Source organism: Macaca thibetana, chromosome 12, assembly GCF_024542745.1.
Source record: "Macaca thibetana thibetana isolate TM-01 chromosome 12, ASM2454274v1, whole genome shotgun sequence".
Lineage (NCBI taxonomy): Eukaryota > Metazoa > Chordata > Mammalia > Primates > Cercopithecidae > Macaca > Macaca thibetana.
In genome coordinates this window covers 181,082-199,092 of record NC_065589.1, presented here as the reverse complement: position 1 = coordinate 199,092, position 18,011 = coordinate 181,082, and the positions used below count along the sequence as shown (strand labels likewise).

Sequence of the window (18,011 nt, the reverse complement as noted above, 5' to 3'; positions counted from 1 at the left end):
CTAGACTGACAAAAATGAACATTTCATTACAAAATTTTTTTCTTCTTAAATTTCTACCTGTGTGTGTGATGTGGTGTGTGTGGTTTTTTTTTTGTTGTTTTTTTTGTTTGTTTGTTTTTTTGTGGTGTGTGTGTATAGAATGTGTGTGGTATGGTGTGTGTGTTATGCCTCTGTGTATATGTGTGTTTGTGTGTGTGGTGTGTGTATAAATGTATGTGGTATAGTGTGTGTGTGCTGTATATATGTGGGTGTGTATGTGCTGTGTCTGTGTATATGTGTGTTGTGTGTATGTCTATGTACATGTGTGTGTTATGTGGTGTGTATATAAGCGTGTGGTGTGGTGTGTGGTGCCTGTGTGTATTGTGTGTGTATAAATGTGTGTGGTATGGTGCATGTGTGTGGTGTGTGTCTGTGTGTATTGTTTTGTGTATAAATGTCCAATCCAATGTGTACAGTATTTCTGTGTTGTGTGTGTGTCAATGTGGTGTACAGTATTTCTGTGTTGTGTGTGTGTCGATGTGGTGTGCAGTATTTCTGTGTTGTGTGTGTGTGTTTAATGTGAGTCACCACTCGGCCTATGGGAATAAAAAAATCATAGCTCTTCTTGGCTCTAAATATTCCATAGAACAAGTTAAACTGGAATAAAAAAAACCTAAAGACATTTGTTGGGAGTGAGATGCACGACGTCCTAACGTAAATTCCAGAACTGAACACATCAGCACGACGTGGAGGAACGGAAACCCTCAGGGTGCTGGCCGGAGAGTTCAGTGAGCAGCCACTGGGAGCTCCTGGGCTGTAACTGGTCGAACTAATCCCCTTCTCCTCTAACAAGCCCGCTCCTGGACCTGCACTCCACAGAAACAAAACCTAAGTCCACCAAAGACAAAGAATGCCCAATGCAGCGCTATTCACGATGCCTCCGAAATGGAACCCCCAAAGGCTTGCCCAGATTAGAATTTGGAAACAGGCTTTGGTGCCATTACCGATGGGATTCCATGTCGAAGTTTTGATGCCTCTATTAAAATGGCACAGGTGAGCCTCAGCCACTGTGTTGGGCACAGTCAAGCCTGACAGCAAACCCTGTGATTTCCCAGACGTACAGCCCCAAATAGGAAAGCCATCTTTTTGGTGATGGAAACCAGAATTGCTGTCCCTGAAGACTCCAGGGGTGCACTTGGCTGCAGGAGACACTCTCAGCTTTGAGTGGACAGGGCCACACGGGCCTGTCAAATTTCCTCAGCTCACCCAAAAGCGAAGATGTGCTGCAGATGGGGCAAGAGGCTGGGTCCGGGTGTCCCGCGACTGGCCCTGACGTGGAGGGGACAGTGCCTCCGTCTCTGAGGGACTTGGGGTGCCCTGCCACTGGCTCTGATGTGGAGGGGACAGTGCCTCCGTGTCTGAGGGACTCAGGGTCCCTGAAACCGATCATCAGTATCAGCAGGCCAGATGTTTGGAGATTTTAGAGGAAAAAGATGACGTGCTTAGAAACAGCCCATCAGGACAGAGAGCCAACCAGCTGTACAGGCATTTGCTCAATCTGCAAATAGTTTAAGAGCCTGTTGTTTTTCCTTTTATGGAATTGATGAAGATGGTTCAAATCCGGTTCAAACAATAATGATCAGTTGCTGACTCGAGCCAAGTTGAGTCTGGAAAATGTTGCCTTGGGTCCACAAAGACCCACTGAGACCAGGGGCACAGGTGGAATTCACGTTCGAGGGTCTCAGGATCCCACTCTCTGACTGTTAGGAACTCAGGGGCCAGGCGGACCAGGCAGCCCCAGGCGGCCGGCTGCATCTAGCTTCTGCAACAGTGCATTCACCATATTTAGAGACAAAAGACACAATGTCCCTCAAATAGATCTGGGTGTTTTTGCAAATAATATTCAAATGCATTTTAAAAATTAAACGAGCAGAATAGCATATTTAAAATACTGAAATCTAAACATCACTTGCCCATCAAGGGCTGGTCAGTGAACCACCTCCCAGTGACCAGCTGGTGGTTCTGGGCTATAAATATGTAACTCAGACATACAAAAATACTATTCAATAAAAAGTGTTCTTTCTCTTTTCTTTGTCAGGAAGCATCTGGACTCAATTTATGGAAAGGCAAAGTCCGTGTATTTATAGCTTTGCTGAGGAGGCGCATGAGTCCTGGCCTTGTGGGCTGTTCCTTATCACTGGAGATGCCCAGGGGCACGTTTTACACCCGGCCGCCTCGTCTGCGGTGATACCTGGAGGAAGCAGGAGCACTGTGTGTGAGTGCTCAGGTCTCTCAAGGGGCACATTTTACACCCGGCCATTCTGTCTGGAGGAAGCAGCTGCACTGTGTGTGGGTGCTCGAATCTCTCGAGGCACATTTTATACCTGGCAGTTCCGTCTGGAGGAAGCAGGTGCATTGTGCGGGTACTTGAGTCTCTCACGGGGCACATTTTACACCTGGCACTCCGTCTGGAGTGGTACCTGGAGGAAGCAGGTGGACTGTGCTGGTGCTCGCGTCTCTCAAGGAGCACATTTTACACCCGTCTGCTCCGTCTGGAGGAAGCAGGTGCACTGTGCTGGTGCTCAGGTCTCTCAAGGAGCACATTTACACCTGGCCGTTCCGTCTGGAGGAAGCAGGTGCACTGTGTGGGTGTTCGCGTCTCTCAAGGGGCACATTTTACACCCGTCTGCTCCGTCTGGAGTGGTGCCTGGAGGAAGCAGGAGCGCTGCGCAGGTGCTCAAGTCTCTCAAGGCCGCTTGGCCATGCAGTGGCACAACTGGGGGACCTGGGCACAGGATGGGGGGCTCGGCCTTTCTGGTTGAATTCTCCACCCACTCTGGGACAAGGTCGGTGAGTCTGTGATGCTCGCCGTTGGCTGCCACACATCCCTCGTCACTGAGAAGAACAGGTGGAAAATGACATGTGTGGTCTATCCAAAGACCACATCTGGGAGCACCTCGCTAACCATCAGGCAGTAATTCCATTTTAACTTCCAACCCCTAGAACTCGGCAGGCAGTGGGCAGGTGCTGGGTGAGGCGTGCATAGCGTGTCATGTTAGTTAGCTGTGATCTTTCACTCTCTGAGACCCTGATGTCTACACAGCAAGGACACACTGTAACCTTGACTCCCATTGGGCACACATCTTAAACACGTAGGAATTCAACAGGTTTCTGAGGGAAAAGTATTTAGCCCCCGCCGTCCAGCCAGGTGCAGCAGCAAGTAGGGGAGGCCTTAATAATATTTCTGATTAAAGGAAGAAAAGTCAGTGAACATCCACGATGCCAGGAAGTGATTCACAGGAAGCATTATTTGGAAGGAATTCACACATTGAGGTCACAGAATTTTCAAATTTGCACACTCTGCACAGCAGGAACATTAAAAAGACACAGCTGGACCAGCAGTTTGCAAACATTAACTTCAAACACAAGAAGGGTTTGAAATTAGTTATTTAAAGTGGGGCTGTGGGTCCAGAGCTGGCTTCACAGACAGGGCCCAGGCCCCCCAGGTGGCCCTGAGGACCCACATGGGACAGAGGAGCCAGAGGCCCAGCCTCAGGACACTCCATGTAGGGGGTCACTGACCCCCAGCACCTCCAAGACAGCCCAGGGAGTGTTTCCAGCTCAGTGAAGGGGAGGCTGTAGTCACACACACCATCACACACGGGGTCTGACCTGGAGCAGGGATCTCAGGCAGTCAGGGCAAACACCGACTCCAAAGACAGCGTGGTGGACAGCCACGGGCAGCAGGAGACACCCTGGAGGGAAGGAGGGGCTCAGACAGGAGCAGGGCTTCAGAGAAGCCCACGAGAAGATGGGTGCTGCTGACTCCCATGCTCAGACACTCTCGCAAGCATGCACACCCACAGATGCACTCTCACACACCACATAAGTGCTCACACGCAGACACACGGCCATGTGCACAAGCATGCACACCCACAGGTATGCTCTCACACGAGTGCTCACACTCACGCAGACACACGGCCATGTGCATATGCATGCACACATCCACACACACATATGACACCCTCACACATGTCCACACAATAACACATTCACATGCAGTTACATACACACTCAGGTGCACACACTCATGCCCAGTTACAAAATATCACATGCACTTACACATGTGCACATTCATGGCTACCCATGGACACACAAACCCATGCTCACACTCCTGTCCCTGTGGCATGACTGGCAGCCCTGGGGACAGGCACAGCAGTGGTACCTATGAAGGGCAGGGTGTGACCCAGGGAACCAGGGGCGTCGGGTGGAAGGACAGAAGGAGCCAGTAATCTGCAAAACCAACGATCCAGGAAACAGTCTTGGAAACTCAATGACCGCTGCATGTCATCATTTGAATCTTGCCTTAAACATGGAGCTTTAAAACATTATATGTATCCCAAAATGAATTAATGTGCTAAAATATAAACTGGAGGAATGTCTTGATGGTACAGATATTTACAGTCTTAATGTCAAGAGTCACCACCCAACATTTGGCAAGCTTTGCTTCAGTTATCAGAATGATAACAGAACTGATGTAACTGCAAAGAAAATATGCAATTGACAGCTGTTTCTGATGAATTTTTGTTCAAGAGACATAGCATATACTCCTTGTCACATTCACATGATCTAATTTCGTGCATAATAATACACAACATAATGTATATGGAGAAGTATTAAAAATAAATACAATTTTCAAACCATTACACTAACTTTGATAATGTAATCAGTTTATAGTATACTGAGTTACAGGAGAAATAAGAATAGGACTTTATGACATTTGTTCTATATCCCAAGTAACACAAAATAGCACTCATTTAACAAAATACCTATCCCCATTGCATCCCTAATTTAAAATTCACAACAAAAAGCGACATGTGTGGGTGCAGCGATGTCACAGTGGGGCCGTGGGTGATCCTGGCCAGTATGGCGTGGGCCACAGCCTCTCCGTGGCCACCCCTCTCCCTGGGCACTGTTCAGGGATGGGCGAGCTGGTGGACAGTGGAGGCTCAACCACAGGGGCCTTGCGCATCATGGGGCAGGGATGGGGGAGGCTGAGCTCAAGGGATCGGCTGGGTGTCAGCTAGAAACAGAAGAGTTCCTCACCCTCCAGCCAGACAAGAGCTCAGGGGATGATCCCTCACCCTCCATGCAGACAAGAGCTCAGGGGATGATCCCTCACCCTCCATGCAGACAAGAGCTCAGGGGATGGGCCGGGCATCGGCTAGAAACAGAAGAATCCTTCACCCCCCATCCAGACAGCTGCAGGTGCCCACCTAGAGGTCCAGGACTTTGTGCAGAGCCTCCTGGAGGGCTTGTGAAAACGCGATGGCTGGGCCCACCCCAGAGTTTCAGATTTAGCAGCCTGGGGAAGAACCAAGGCTACGCATTTCCAACAAGGTCCCGGGTGAGGCTGGCACTGTGCTCTGGGGCCGCACCATGAGGACCACCGAGGAGCTCATCTGGAGAAACCCTGGGCACCCAGGAGCAGCCAGGGAGGGCAGAGCCCAGGTCTGAGCACGGGGAACCGAGGGCATCCCAGGACCCCATTCTGCTGCTCAGAAAGCCACTGCCAGAAACATTCCAGAGTTGGAGTCTTCTTGGGGAAACATATGAGATCCAAGGAAGCTTCTCTAGACCCAGAGATGCCAGCTCAGCACCTGGGTAAATGGAACGAAGCAGTTCATAAAAACCCACGGTGCCGCTGTTGACCAGGATGAGGAAGGGAATGTGAAATGGGGACAAGTGACAAAGGAGAGTGACTTTCTCATCAGACACCGTAAGCCCAGTGGACACCGACTACAGCCAAATAATCACAGGGCCACCATCGGACACTGACCACAGTGAGTAATTGCGGGGCAGCCAGCGGACATCAACTACAGCTGAACAATCACAGGCCACTGTCAGGCTCTGACCACAGTGAATAATCACAGGGCAGCCTTTGGACACCAACTACAGTAAATAATCATGGAGCCACCATCAGACACAGACCACAGTGAATAATAACAGGGATAATCACAGGGCCACCATCAGACACCAATTATGGTGAATAATCACGGGCTCACTAGAGCCAGAGTCAAGGGCAGGGTCTCCAGGGAGGCAGCAGAAGATGGTAGCTTTTCATCCCAGGCTTGCTATTATGATTTGATTTTAAATTATATGTGTGGGGGTGTGTGTGTGTGTTTACAGGCAGACATACATATACAAACGCATCTATATTTATATTTATATATCTATATGTACCCAATTTTGATTTAAAATTTAAAAAATAAAATTAAACAATATCAGAGTGGGATGTGCCGAACACATTATGCCTACTTATAAAAACAGGCAGCTGAGAGTTTCCACAGTGGGCTACTCTAGCTGCAGATGTTCCTCCATTTTGGGTATAGAGACCTGCAAAAGATGAAGTGACTCCCATTCTAACAATGAGATAAATTGTGACTTTTCTGGAGCTTTTCAGTGAGCTGAGGTCACAAGACAACCAAGTAAACTGGGTTTCAAAGATCCTTCAGGTCCTTGGAGCAGAGGTGTACCACGTGGTTGGCCCCACCTTTGGTGGAGAACAGGAAAAAATGGTGTCTGCCCTCAGGGAAGGTGGGAGGAAAGTGGCTATAATTAATTTTGAAGGCTGGCTGTGGGCTTCTGAGGCAATTTGGAATAACTGAGGCTTCAGACCTAGCAGCCCTCTGGCAGACCCCAGCTCTTTCTCTAGGCCTCACTGGGTGCTCACGAGAAAGATGGGGTACAGAGGAGGAGGCTGGAGAGAGCTCCCCTCAGAGGCACAGGTGTCCAAGGTGCCCAGCTGCGACTGAGGACAAGCCCAGGCCAGCCTGCCTCTTAGACAAAATAAAGACCATGGCCTACAGGGCTCAGGCCCAGATCTACATCTGGGGAAGGGGAGAAAGCAAAAGCCATGAGCCTGCGGGATGGGGAGGAAATATTTTTGGGCTCAAGATTCTGCTCAGATAGAAGCAGAGCTCTGCGATTAGTGGCAGGAGGCAGAAGATCTTGGCTGAACGAGGCACAGGCAGCATTTTGCTGGGAGGGGGCTGGACAGAACACAGTGCACACTGCGGAGGCCCAATGCACACGACATGCTGGATGCCATGCCTGCACCCGGAGAACTGAGAACACCGCTGCTCCAACCCAGGCCAGGCACTGAGCAGCAGGCAAGAGTGTTCTGCTGTGAAGGAAGGTGCCACCTCAGTGACACAAGTCACACAGAGCTTCCAGAAGCCAAAGGTGTGGCAGGAACACTGAGAAAAACCCTCCAGCACTCCAGATACTACACTGAGCCCAAGGCAACCACAGCACCCAATGGAGGAATTTTAAGTCCGTGGTGCACAGAAGGTGACCACAGCAACAAGAAACCCAAACGTGGCTCAACTAGTGACCAAAGTAACTCAACAGCACTTAGGAAAAGGAAGAGGCATGCTATCTCAGGAAGGAAATACTAGTTATCTGTCTCTTAGGTTTTTTTTGTTTGTTTGTTTTGCATGTGGTACCTATTATTCAATCAAAAAGTTCAATACAGAGAAGATCGAAAAATATAACCTATTGTCAAGAGGTAAAACAGTCAACAGAACCAGACACAGGGAAGTCCAAGATGTTTCATCTCTTGACTGGAAGTTCCAATGACTATAGTCCATGTATTAAGGGAACTAGAAGAAAAGGTGAAAAATGTTTTTTAAAAAGCAGGTGAGGGGATTTCAGCAGAGAGATGAAATCTAAAACAGGCAGAGGAAAATGCTGGGAATAAAAAACGTGGTATCAGAGATAAAGAAGTATGTTGACAGACTTATAAGCTGGTTGAACCTAGCAGAGGAAAATCAGTATACTTGAAGATAAATCATTTGAAATTGTATAAACTGAAACACAATGTGGAAAAAAGAAAAGAGTGTTCAAGAGCTCAGATAATATCAAACCAATATATGTGTAATTAGTGAATAAGAGGAAAATGAGAGAAACACAAGGAAAGAGGATGTATTTGAATAGACAATGGCCAAGAATTTTCCACTTTCAATGAAAGGAAACAAAGTACAGATTCAAATATCTCAGCTAAAACCAAGCAGTGTAAATAAAACACAAAATCATATTTATAGCAGATGCATCATAACCACACTACTGAAGAACAAAGGTAAAGTAAAGATCTTGAAGACAACGGGAAGGGGAAAAGATGCCTGTGTACCAAGGGAAAAGACGAGAATTAGAGCAGAGTTATCCTCATGACTGTACCATCAGGAAACAATAAAGCAACCCCATTAAATGCTGAAAGAAAAACGGTGCCAACCGAGAATCATGCACCAGCAATAGTAGCTTTTAAAGTATTATTTCAAGGTGAGGTAAAGACATTTCCAGATCAGAAGAAGCTGAATAATTCATTGCAGGTGGGCCTTCACTACAAGACATTTTAAAGGAAGTTACTCAGGCAAAAGGAGCATGACATTAGTGGAAAGTTTGGACCTAGACAAAAGACTAAAAAGTTCTGGAAATGGTAAAAACAGGGGTCATTATAAAATATATAATTTTAAAAGTTTCTTTAAAATGTAATTGTCTGCCTGAAGCAAAGATGGTAATGATGTATCGTGTGGTTAACAAATGTGTAGCAGTAGAATGTATGGCAAAAACAGCACAAAGGAAGGAAAAATGGAAGTTGTTTACCTTTGAACCATACACAGGTTGGTATAATATTATGTTCATTCAGACTTGAATAGGTTAAGTATGTATATGTTAAGTCTTACAGCAGACAGTAAAAATTTTTTAAGGGCTACTGTTAATAAGCCTATCATGGAAGTAAGATCTGACATAAAAATTACTCCACAAATTCAGAAGAAAATAATCGTCTAGGATAGCTTCAGGATTGCAAAAGAGAAATGTGATTTCAAGGATTCCTTTCCTGTGACCACACCAGTTTGCCTGTGTCTGTATCCAAACCCAGCTGAGTCACAACCATCTGTCATCCTCCTGCCAGGTCATCTTACTGGGGGACAGCTCTGTGGCCGCAGGAACATGGTCCTCTCCGCACCACACAGCCTGCTGACCTAGACCAGCTTCTGATGCGAGCCTGTGTTCAATGTAGAGGATCTGCATGGCCACTTAATGTCACCTGAGCACTCAATTTTCTCCCCTGGATTTGTGGACAAGGATCTAATTTTCACTGTTAGATTACTGTGGAGATTGTCATAATCACATTTTAGAGCACTGCTGAAATAATAGTGAACTGGTTAAATTATTTTAAAAATAATAAAACCCACAGTAATTAAGAAATAGGACAAAAGAGCCGAAGCAGAGTCTGGGTGAAGGAATCACTTCAGGACATCAGCAGCCGATACCTAAGAAGGCAGCTTTTTAAACAGAAATAAGCGAGATGTCTGCCGTGCCTTTCTGCACCTCGCACGGCTTTTCTATGGACCTGGAGATAAAGTTACGGCGTTTCCCTAGCACGTGTGCGATCCTTGAAGCCAAGGCGATTTCGCCTGTGAAACTTCAGTGTTGGGCACTTTAAAATCCTCAGGAGGACTCTGATGTAGTAAGAGTGTCTTCGACGTTTGTGACACATTCATATTTTATAACACAATTAGAAAACTTTCCCCTGTGATGTCAGTTACTCTCTGAGGTAACAATACTATCAAATTCACTTCAGAGATGTGGTTTCTGTTTTCAGGTGTTTAACATCAAACCTAAATTACACAAGAAATACCTTTTTCATCCTTCAGAAATACAGTTTTGATAATTTGGACACTCTCAGAGTATAAAGTGAGTTGAAGAAAATAACTAAAATGCCCCTTAGCCAGGGACCCCCAGCGCAAGACCAGGACGAGGCCACTTTAGGAAGTGCCCGTTCGCGTCAGCAGGTGAGCGAGTCGGAGGCTCTGTGCTCCCCTGGGTGTCTCCAAGGGCACCTGCCCCGGCCTTTGCTTTTTCCCTCAGGGTCTTCCCTGGGATGGTTCCCAGGAGCCTCTGTCCATGAGGAGATGGCATGTCTTCCCGGGAGCCTCTGTCCATGAGGAGATGGCATGTTTCCCGGATAACCTTGTACCAAGAGGGAGTAACACTCATTTGTGCTGGACAAGGACGTTTTCCGGAGAGCACTGACAAAATCCAGGCTTCTGATTTTTTTTTTTTTTTTGAAACAGAAATCAGCAATCAGAATCTGAAAAGGAGGTGGCAGCTTGCAGCTGTGAGGCAGCACAGGGCATGGAGCTCCAGGGGCAGAGCCCGGCGGGACGTGGGATGGACACGGCCTGAGTTTGTGTGTGGTGGACCAGAGAGGCTTCCAGCGGACCTACCCCTGGCAACGAGGAGACTGCCTGTAAGTCATCCCCAGGCCAATAGTCAGGGGTCCGCACCTGCAGACAGGGGATGGGAGGGACGTCGGGCTGCACCAGGGTCTCAGGGAAGGACCCAGCTGACCCCACCAGAGCACGTGGTACAGGCTGGCCTTGTGGAGGCATCGGGAGTCCAGGGGAGGGGTCAGCCCTCTGTGCCCCTCACTGTCTAGCAACCGCCGTGGGCTCCCCTGAAAGGAGCACTAGTGAGGCCAGGCGATGCTCTTTAGCCAAGGGAATTCCTGGAGACAGATGGCCGCAGAGGCTGCTGGCAGAAGCTGGGGGGTGGCCGCCCATCACAATGGTGACGGGGACAGCAAGTCACAAATTCACTACAGGTGCTTCTGTAGCAGCAGTCCTCAAAGCATGGCTCCCTGGAACCCCCGAGGTTCCCCAAGGCCCTTCAAGGGGACACATGAAGTCAAAGCTATTTTTATAATAATTCTAAGACATTGTTTGCCTTTTCACTCTCTTTTTCTAACAGACATACAATAGAGTTTTCCGGAAGCTACATGGAACATCTGTACCTGTGAACCAGGCGTTGGAGAGACCGGCACAAAGAAGTAAGGCTCCTCACTATTTGTTCTTTTGTTTTGGAAAATGAAGCTTTCTGAAGAAAGTATGTTTTATGTCAGCCTGTAATGGGTTTGTAGTGTTATTTTAAAATCAATTAATATATGTTTAAAAACATTCTCAGTATTCATGTCTAATATAAATATCAATAGATACAACCCCCCAAGTCAGACATTTTTGGGGGTCTTCAAATGTCAAGAGTCAAGAAATCTGGAGGCCACGAGGCTCAAGAGCTGCCGTGTGGAGGACATTGCGGCTGGCAGTCCTTGTGTGGAGGACATTGCGGCTGGCGGTCCCGTGCGTCCACAAAATCAAACACACACATTGGACAAACACCAAGGTACCTTCTACAAAATAATCATTTCACTTGATGTTGAATCAAAATCATACACCATTCCTATTACAAAAGCAGAAACTTAGATGATATTCAAAGGTGTGTGTACCCAGGGGAGCAGGGAAATTGGAGGACGTTTAAATACCTGAGGGGCGGCCGGGCGCGGTGGCTCACACCTGTAATCCCAGCACTTTGGGCGGCTGAGGCGGGTGGATCACGAGGTCAGGAGATCGAGACCATCCTGGCTAACACAGTGAAACCCCGTCTCCACTAAAAATGCAAAAAATTAGCCGGGCGTCCTCCGGTCCCAGCTACTTGGGAGGCTGAGGCAGGAGAATGGCGTGAACCCGGGAGGCGGAGCTTGCAGTGAGCCGAGATCGCACCACTGCACTCCAGCCTGGGCGACTGAGCGAGACTCCGTCTCAAAAAAAAACAAAAAACAAAAAACAAACAAACAAAAACCTGAGAGGCCGGGCCTCATGGTTTTCATTCATCCATTTATATAACCTACACAATGACAGCTATTTACATGTTTCATACGATTTTCACCAGGATTGGCTGATAATTGTAGACAGAAAGTCACCTGAGGAGGCTACTTGAAATAATTTCATCTTCCATGAAGGTGGCAAGTTGAAATACTATTTTCCTCAGAAATCAACAGAAAGTTTACAACCCTACCATGCATGTATCTTGCATTTTTCTTTATAAATATGAACCTACATCCACAAGTTTTAAGAATGATTTGAGGCTGGGTGCGGTGGCTCACACCTGTAATCCCAGCACTTTGGGAGGCTGAGGTGGGCGGATCACGAGGTCAGGAGATCAAGACCATCCTGGCTAACATGGTGAAACCCCGTCTCTACTAAAAAATACATATGTATATATAAATTAGCTGGGCGTAGTGGCAGGTGCCTGTAGTCCTAGCTACTTGGGAGGCTGAGGCAGGAGAATGGCGTGAACCCAGGAGGCGGAGCTTGCAGTGAGCCGAGATTGTGCCACTGCACTCCAGCCCGGGCGACAGAGTGAGACTCCATCTCAATAAATAAATAAATAAAGAAGAATTATTTGAGGCCTCCAAAATTAAATCCATTTACAGAAACATTCACGTCTTCAGGGAGAGATACTGCCATTACGCGCTTATTGAAGTTACACAAAAATAAGAAAAAATAAAACTACAGTGCCTGATAAAATCTAATGTCTTCTTTCATTTAAAGAGACTATGTAAAATAGCTGACAATTTGAAACCTTGACAAACGTCTGATGGCAATAATTATTGCTGAAATCTGTAATGACGCTAATAACTCCTGGAAACCACTTTTCACTTGTGAGTAAAAAGCCATGATTGCAATGTTCTAAAATGGTGGAGATGGATAAAGGCGCCCCCATAGCACCATGGCGGAAAATGCGAAGTTGGGACCTGGCCCTATGTTCCTCTCCTGGCCACTAGTCTACACCCTCTGTAACAAACCAGGAAATGTGAGTGTTTCCTGGGGTTCTGTGAGACGTCCTAGGAAATGACCCGACCTGAGGAGGTCAGGGGAACCCCCACTTTGTAGGCGAGTCAGACAGAAGTTACAGTGAGATGGAGCTGGGACCCCTCTTAGGGGCCTGCCAGGCCACCCCAAACATGGAAATAAAGGAGAATCTTGAGTTCATTCAAGGAAAATTACAGGCACCAAGCTGGCCTTGAAAACCAAACAAGCATCCTTTTGTTCTAAATTTCTTCCCAAGGGGCCTGAAGGAGGAGATCCCCACAGTCTACAACTTGGCATTTGTTTCTGCTGACCCCGGAGTTTTAGACACAGCTTCTTCTTAACCAATTATAAATCAGAGAATCTTTGAATCCACTTGTGACTTGTGGGATCTCACTTCAAGATATCTCGATCTCGATCTCTCTTTTTTTTTTTTTTTAAGGTGAAACCAATGGTTAGCTTGCAAGTATTGATTTGTAACTTTGCCAGCAGTCTCTGCCTCCCATCTTTAAAAAGTGTTACCTGTAGGCCGCTGAGGAGCTCAGGTCTTAGCAAGAGCTGTCCGATTCTCCTTGCTTGGTGCCCTGCAGATAAACATCTTCTTTTCTCCACTGCAAAACCTCAGTGTGGACGTTTGGCCTTACTGCGCCAGGCAAGAGAACACAATTCGATTTGGGAGTGGTGTCCAGCACCCGCAGCTGGTGTCTGAGGCAGGCAGTCTGTGGGACATGCCCTTAGTCTGTGGGGTCAGTGCTGGCTCTGGGTAGTTAGTGTTGGGATCGAGTTAAACTTTTGGACACGAAGTCAGTGTCCAAGAGAACTGAGAAATTGCTTGGATGAAAAAACCCACAATTGGTTTCAGAAGTGTTGTGCGTGTGGAAAAGTCATTTTCTTTTAGCCATCAACTCAACTATACATTTAAAAGGATTTTTAGGTGCACCGCACTGGCCGGAGGAGAGGCATGGGGCACCCGTGGGCGGGGGCAGGGCGGGGGCCGGGGCCCAGGTGCGCGGACCTGGGAGTGGACCCCACAGGAGGCGGCGGTGCAGCAGGGTGGCCCAGCGCAGGGGGAGGTGGCCAAGGTGCCCGGTGGGGGATAGCTGCTGCCTGGGAGAGGTGACCCGGGCGCCCTGCTAGGGTGAGGGCCCCAGCCCTCGGATCATAAAAAACCTCGGTGACAGTCGCCCCCGCCACCTCTCCGACAGCCTAGACCCACCCCACGAGCCCCTGTTTGCAGGGACTGACCGCAACTCCTACCTACTGTCTCCCACGGAGGCCTTCGCCCGCGAGGCCCCCTTCCCCGGACAGAACACCCTACGGGGGGGGCCTCTTTCCCCTCAACAACCAGCTGCCCCCGCCCAGCAGCACCTTTCCCCGCATCCACTACAACTCCCATTTCGAGGTGCCAGAGGAGAGCCCCTTCCCCAGCCGTGCCCAGGCCACCAAGACCAACCGGCTGCCCGCCAGCCTCCTGGCCCAGTTTGAGAGGCAGCTGCCCATCCACCGTGATGGCTTCAGCACCCCCAGTTCCCCGTGGCGAGGCCCTGGCGGCATCGGCCACCTGGTCCACTCAGTCCAGCGGCTTTTCTTCACCAAGACACCCTCACTGGGGGCACAGCGGGCAAGGTTGGTGGCAATGGCAGCAAGAAGGTGGCATGGAGGACAGCAAGGGCCGGAGGGCCAAAAGCAAGGAGCAAGCCAAGGCTGGGGAGCCCAACAACGCAGCCGCTCCAACATCTCAGGCTGGTGGAGCTCTGACGACAACTTGGATGGCGAGGCCAGCACCTTCCGCAGCAGCGGCCCAGCCTCCGGGCTGATGACACCAGGCCGCCAGGCAGAACGCAGCCAGCCACGCTACTTCATGCACGTCTACACCACCATCAGCAGGCACATGCTCAAAGCCAGCAGGAACACCACCACCGGGCTGACCGCCCCACCACCCCCGCCTGCACCCCAGCCACCTGCCCCAGCCTTGGGGTGAGCACTGATACCAACTATGCCATACGTGGCTCCTGGTCCACTCCGACCCTCAGCCACGCCCACAAGGCCGGCCAGAAGACCTCGGCCACCTTGGATAAGAGCCTGCTCAAGTCCAAATCCTGCCACCTGGGTCTGGCCTACCATCACCTGCAGGTGCCCCCCGGCGGCGAGTGGAGCACCACGCTGCTGTCCCCACGCGAGACGGATGCCGCGGCTGAGGGCCCCAGCCAGTGCCAGCACACGTGCAGTGGTAGCTACATCAAGGCCATGGGCAACCAGGACAGCGACAAGTCCAGCCGCAGCCCCAAGCCCTCACCCAAGACCGCGGCTCGGGCCAGAGCTATCTGAGGGCTACACAGCAGTCACTGGGAGAGCAGAGCAACCCCCGCAGGAGTCTGGACCGCCTGGATCCAGTGGACATGCTGCTGCCCTCCAAGTGTCTGAGCTGGGAAGAGGACTGCACCCCCGTCAGCGACAGCCTCGACGACTCCAGCTGCATCAGCCGGATTTTTGGACAGACCTCCCTGATTCCCCAGTTGTTTGAGCAGCAGGTACAGGAGGCAGAGCTGACTGACCAGTATGAGGTGGGCTGCAGTGAAGCGGAGTCCACAGCCTCGGAGATGCTTGACTTGCCAGTGCCCAGCTACTTCCGCTTCCGCAGCCACAGCTGCCTGTGTGCCGTCCAGGCAGGAGGAGGACAGTGTCTCCCAGCAGTCCCTCTCCCCACCGCCCAGTACCGGCGCCTCAGCAATAGTCACATGCTTCCAAGTTCATCATGCCTAGTGGCATATAAGAAGACCCCGCCACCCTCCACACACCACTTCAAAGCCGTTCATCTCAGTCCAGAGCAGTACTGAGTCTGCCCAGGACACCTACCTGGATAGCCAGGACCACAAGAGCGAGGTGACTAGCCAGTCGGGCCTGAGCAACTCATCGGACAGCCTGGACAGCAGTACCCAGGGCGGAGTCACCCCAGCCCTTGAGGCCCCAAAGCCACTCCCAAAACATGCAACTCTGAAAAGTGAACAAGGGACGCTGACCAGCTCTGAGTCCCACCCCGAGGCCGCCCCCAAAAGGAAACTGTCATCAATAGGAAGACAAGTTGACTGCATTCAGCCAGTGCCGAAAGCGGAGCCCAGTCCCGCTCCCGTCGGGGTTCAGGTAGAGGACGACTGGCAAAGCAGCGTCGCCTCTCACGGGATGTCCTCCCGGTGGGACAGGGACTCAGATACCCAGGATATCAATGACTCGAGCTGTAAGTCATCTGAGAGGAGCCTCCCGGACTGCACCCCTCCCCCCAACTCCATCAGCATTGATGCCGGTCCCTGGCAGGGCCCCAGGGTTGCCCAGATGAAGTGTAACCTTCCCTATGGAGACAACAGCGACTCTGCCCTCGAGGCGTCCTCGCTGCCCCAACCTGACCCCTGGCTCGAGACCTCCTCCAGCTCCCAGCAGAGCCGGCACAGCCAGGGCCTGCCGCCAAGACAGCTACTGGTTCCTAAAGCTACTGCAGGCAGAAACGGAGCAGCTGGAAGACTGGTGCTGCCAGATGGACAAGGAGGCCGAAGAGAACAACCTCTCTGAAGAAGTCTCAGGAAAAGTCCTCAGTGTTGTGGGCAATGCCCAGCTACTGATGTCCCAGAAATTCCAGCAGTTCCGGGGCCTCTGTGAGCAAAACTTGAACCCTGATGCCAACCCATGCCCCACAGCCCAGGACCTGGCAGGGTTCTGGGACCTGCTACAGCTGTCCATCGAGGACATCCGCATGAAATTTGATGAACTCCACCACCTCAAGGCCAACAGCTGGCAGCTGGTGGTGACCCCCAAGAAGAGGAAGGAAGAGAAGAAACCACCCACTCCGGTTCCAAAGCAGCAGCCAAATCCAAGCCGGCCGTGAGCCGCAACGAGGCCTCAGACGCCAGCGACAATCAGCACCAGGAGGCCCGCGAGAGACTCCCGGTGGCCAAGCAGGCAGCTTCTGTGCATCAGAACTCAGCCGAGAGCATGGACAGCATCGAGATGTATGTCCCGGAGGCCCAGACCAGGCTCTGAGACGCAGGAGGAAAGAAAATCGTTTTAAATCATTAAAAAACACGAAAACTAAGTGTGAACGGAAAATGAATAAATAAATAAATAAAATGATATTTACATAGATCGTCTGGGACTTTGAGGTATTCTGCTGTGAACACCAAGCCTGCCTTTCTCGGGGGATGGCCTCCGTCTGCCCTGAAGTTTTTGTCTCTACAGTTCTGATTTTTTCTTGTGTGTCCCCTCTGTCTGGAAACTGGTGTGACATTTTGGGAGAAATTCTCGGCTCCGTCTTCTCACTCATTGAGGATCAGTGTGATAGTAATCCTGCTTCCACAGCAGTGAGGGATTCCTTCATTTTCCCGATATCCTGCTGTTTATTTTAAGTAAAACATCCTCCCCCTCAACCTAAGTATCAGGCCCGTGTCCTCCAAAGGCCCTTTGTCAGCTGTGACGTTTTTCCTCCTGGGATCTTTACTGCTCTGATGGTTGACCTTCTCTTTCAGGGTTGACTTTCTTGAACCCGGGGCTCTGGTGTCTTTCGGGATGGTGGTAGATGCTGGTTGGAACTGGCTCCTGCAGGCCTCCGACGGGTTTCCAAGCTCTTGCTGGGGGGCCACAGCAGTCTCCCAGGTGCAGGGCCGCACACCCCTGGTGTCTGTGGTCGGGGGCAGGACCCTGCCTTTCCAGGGACCCTGTGCTGATCACACCCAGTCTGGCCCCTCAGGATCATGGGCTTCCTGGTCCCCACACCCTAGGGGGATGCAGAGCTGGCATCCTCCCAGGCCGTGGCTGGCTCAGCTGGTTCCCCCAGGGCTGCTCCCATCCTTGCCCTCTGCCCCTTCTAGGTTTGTCATCGTTTCCTCCCGAGAGGTTTGGATGCTTCTTCTTTAATCCAAGGCTGAAGAGTTTCTATTTGCAGACTCTGTTTACATCCCGGTACCACCACAGCGCCCCTTCTTTTCTGATATGATTCTCAACCTGTTTGTTACCTAAGGACGTTTGTTGTTGGAAAGGCCGTGCCATGCCACCTGACAGCGGAGGGCACAGGGTGACTCTCTGGGCTGTGTCCTCCATCACGTATTGGGCCTATTTCCTGTCTGACTAGTAAGGACCCCTGGGAGATGGTCAGAGGACAGGTTCAATAGTTGCCCTTACTGGGGAAAAGCCACATCCTCAGAGACGATGCTGAAGGTGTCCTGGGGGCTCCCTGCCAGTGAGTGGGGGCAGGTGCTGAGCCAAAGGGATGGGACAGCACAGGACGCCCCGCAAACAACAAAACCTCAGTGTGTGGCTGGCGGCCCCGTGTGCTGA

General features: G+C 50.3%; 1 pseudogene; it reads left to right on the top strand.

Moving 5' to 3' along the window:
- The first annotated feature begins 9,349 nt into the window (after positions 1-9,349).
- Positions 9,350-17,368, top strand: LOC126933140 (disks large-associated protein 4-like; annotated as a pseudogene).
- The last annotated feature ends 643 nt before the right edge of the window (positions 17,369-18,011 follow it).